General features: G+C 56.5%; 1 long non-coding RNA gene across 1 annotated transcript; it reads right to left on the bottom strand.

Moving 5' to 3' along the window:
• Positions 1 to 400: 400 nt before the first annotated feature.
• Positions 401 to 2,663, bottom strand: LOC130855987 (uncharacterized). Its single transcript, XR_009054409.1, has 3 exons — positions 2,469 to 2,663; positions 1,452 to 1,593; positions 401 to 778 (listed from the first exon to the last, which is right to left on the bottom strand). It is a non-coding gene; the product is annotated as an uncharacterized LOC130855987 (long non-coding RNA).
• Between the last annotated feature and the right edge of the window lie 507 nt (positions 2,664 to 3,170).

The raw sequence follows: 3,170 nt of genomic DNA, 5'->3' as shown, positions 1-3,170 counted from the left end.
TTACACCTATTCTTCTGAGATATTCAAGCAAATATCCAACCTCAAAGGGAGGAGCTGGCCTGGGGGTGGTACCACCCTGGCCAACCAGGCAAGAAGGGGGTGGGTCTGTCCCCAGATGCTGGCTTTGGGGGACTGTTTCTCTTCGTTCGTCTGGGAACGGAAGTTCTAGGCCAAGCTCTGCAACTAATTGGGTATGTGGACATGTCAGAAGGATGTCCTTTGGTCCCCTTCTTTCCATCCTCCTGTAAATCACAGGTAGAGCAGGTGCTCCTATGTGACCCTCAGATTCAGGAGGCTGTGCGAGTTTCCCACCCACCCCCAATGCCTTTGGCCGTTTCCCACTGACTTCTTTTTTTTTTTTTTTTTGAACTTTTATTGAGATACAGTTAACATCCCACTGACTTCTAACAAAAGGCCCTCTGGGTTCACTAGAACATTGGTAGACATCACAGTAGCACACCGTCGGCTGAAGCAAGGTTTCCTGATGACAAGCGTGGAATGGGAGCCCCAAGAAACAAAGAGGGCTGCCGGCCGCTCACGGCCCAGGGGCCGCCTTCAGTTTTGGATGTCGCTGCCCTTGGGTATCACAGGTGGCTACGTCCAAGTCTGGGGTCCTGGGCTGGGGTTCTCTGCTCTGCCGTCTTGTCTTTCAGAGGCTCCGCTTCCCACGGCGAAACTCGGATAGCCCTTCGGAGCCAGAGTCCGGCGGCTGTGTATTCACTGAGCTGGCCACCAGCACCCCTTGGCCATCTCCCAGAAGCTGGCAGTAAGCAGCCACCTGCAGGGGGTGGAAGGAAAACAGGAATGTCCTCCCACCCCTCTGCCACCCACGCCCAGGGCAAACAGTGCTCACCCCTCAGAAGCAAGCAATTAGATGTTCCCAGGGTGGCCTGTACATTGCTCACCTCTCTCTTTGGGAGGTAGGAAGGAAGGAGATTGCTACTGAATATTTCTCTATTTTTCTGTCTGTGGGCGAGTGTATATGGAGAGACTGTGTGTGTGTGTGTGTGTGTGTGTGTGTGTGTGTGTGTGAGACTCCCTCTCCACCCTGTGACTTACACAACTGCGTATTTACACACCAGATGATCCCTGCAGGAAAAGGCAAGTCCCCAGCTGCTATGGAATTTTAAGAGATCTCCCTGGAATGCCCTTCTGGGATGTCTGGTTCTAATTGCCTCCGTCAGCCAGTGCTGGCGAGCTGGCAGAAGCCATGAGAGGTGAAATTAAACAGATTCCCGTTCACATCAGACCCCCAGCCCTGCCAGAGTCCCCCAAGGGCCGGAAAAGAAAACAAACGCGGCCACAGTGGTGGGTGTGGTGGAAAGAACTCTAGACTGGAAGTTGGAAGCCCCCGATGCTCGTCCCTGCGCTGCCACTAACGCCCTGTCCTGCGTGGCTTTGGACCCATCACTTCCCTTCCTAGGCCGCCAATTTCCTCATTTGCTACATACGTGGTGAGGACTGCTGGCTGGTGTCCAAGGTCCTTTCCCAGCCCCAGATGCAGGGACAGCATGTCAAACTCTCCTTGCAGGGCTGGGTGGGGGCGGGGACTTTCTTCTGAACTTTAAAACCAGATGCTCTGCATTTTTCAGTCTTCAAGAAGAATGGGGGAAAGGGAGAGGAGTTCGTCCCCATCCTTTGTAACCGAGTCCCAGCCCCAGCCGCAGCCCCGTGTTTCCTCTCGCCTTGGCAGGGGCTGGGGATGGCTGGAGACCCAGCCCGAGAGGACACAGGGATCCCGCAGTTCCTTGGCGCCGCCTGTAGGCCCAAAGGACCATCGCGCTGAAACTGGAGCGGCCCAGGTGGGGCCCCCCGCACCCCAGCACCCCGGTACCCCAGGCTTCCTCTACGGCAAAGCCTCCGGGTTTACAAGCAGATGGTTCAAACTGGCCCCTAAGTTGTGGGGAACTTCTCTCTGTTTGTAGGCTGCTGCTTTAAAGCCGTTGAACTGACAGCCACCACGGGCTGGGTCGAACACCCCGTGGGGCCACCGTGGTACACGCACAGTGCAGTGGGGTCACAAGTGCCAAACACCAAAGGCTTCTGGTTCACACCCCGCTCACACCCACCCACCCCCCGCCTGCGCCCTTGCCCCCTAACCCCACGGAGCACGCTTGCACACCTCCAGCGACTAGGGGCTCCCTCTTTTCTGAGTCAGCATGTATTTGGTAAGAATGTTACGCGACTAGTAGCCGAGCCCAAATAGCAAATTTGACTTTATCAAATTGGGGGTCTATTTGCTCATCCGAAAGGCACTGGCAGATAGCTATAGTCCACAAAATCTCGGGAAACAGAGGGCCGTCTAGATTTCCCCTTAGCCATTCCTAGAGCACGACTCTCCCATGGGCCTCCTGGACCACAATGACCACTGAAGTTTTAGCCGTCACCTCTGGGCCCAGAGAGGAAGAGAGGAAGCACAAGGGTCCCCGGGGTCCTTTCCCACTAGGTCAGCTGCCTCGAAGACCCACCTAATGCCGCGTGCATGCATCTCATGGGCCACTCCAGCTGCAGGGATAGCTGGGGCGTACTCTCACGGCCACTTCGCATAAAATTGGGGTCTGTTACCCACGGAGGAGGAAGGATGGACATTGGGTCCACAAGGGCTGGACGGCCGTACAGCTTGTGTGCATTGAAAAAGGCCATGAGTGGCTGTGTGGCTCTGCAAGCTGTCTCTTGCAGACGCTGGTTTCCCTCTGCCTGCGGAGAGGACAGCTCTAGGAGCACTCACCGGATGCAAGGGAGTACTCCCCTCCCCACACAGGACCAGGCTCCTGCCAGGCTGGTGGAGAGGGAGATGGTATCTGCCCTGTCACTCTCTCCCGAGGACGATGCCAGGCACCTTCCTCTGGGCCAGGCCTCTCTGGCACTTTCCCTAGGGAGAACTGTGCCAGCTCACCCAGGAGGACCGAAGCCCAACTTCAGACACACCCCGAGGTGCATGCTGCAGGTCCGCTGCTTCCCAGCAGGCGCTGGTGGCTTTGTCCTGGTCCCCCACTCCCACTGGGGTGGGGAGAGGGGAGGAGGGGAGCTCCCCAGCCCACAGTTGGGTGTGCCCGCTATTCCAGGGAAAGAGTTCAGTGCTTTCTCCCCGGATTTGTTCTTCTGGGAGCCAAAGCCACACATCAACTCAACACGCAAACCCTTCCATGTTTAAATTTGGTACTGAAAAT

Source organism: Hippopotamus amphibius, chromosome 6 (assembly GCF_030028045.1).
Source record: "Hippopotamus amphibius kiboko isolate mHipAmp2 chromosome 6, mHipAmp2.hap2, whole genome shotgun sequence".
NCBI classification, from domain to species: domain Eukaryota; kingdom Metazoa; phylum Chordata; class Mammalia; order Artiodactyla; family Hippopotamidae; genus Hippopotamus; species Hippopotamus amphibius.
This window is presented reverse-complemented; position numbering and strand designations above follow the sequence as displayed.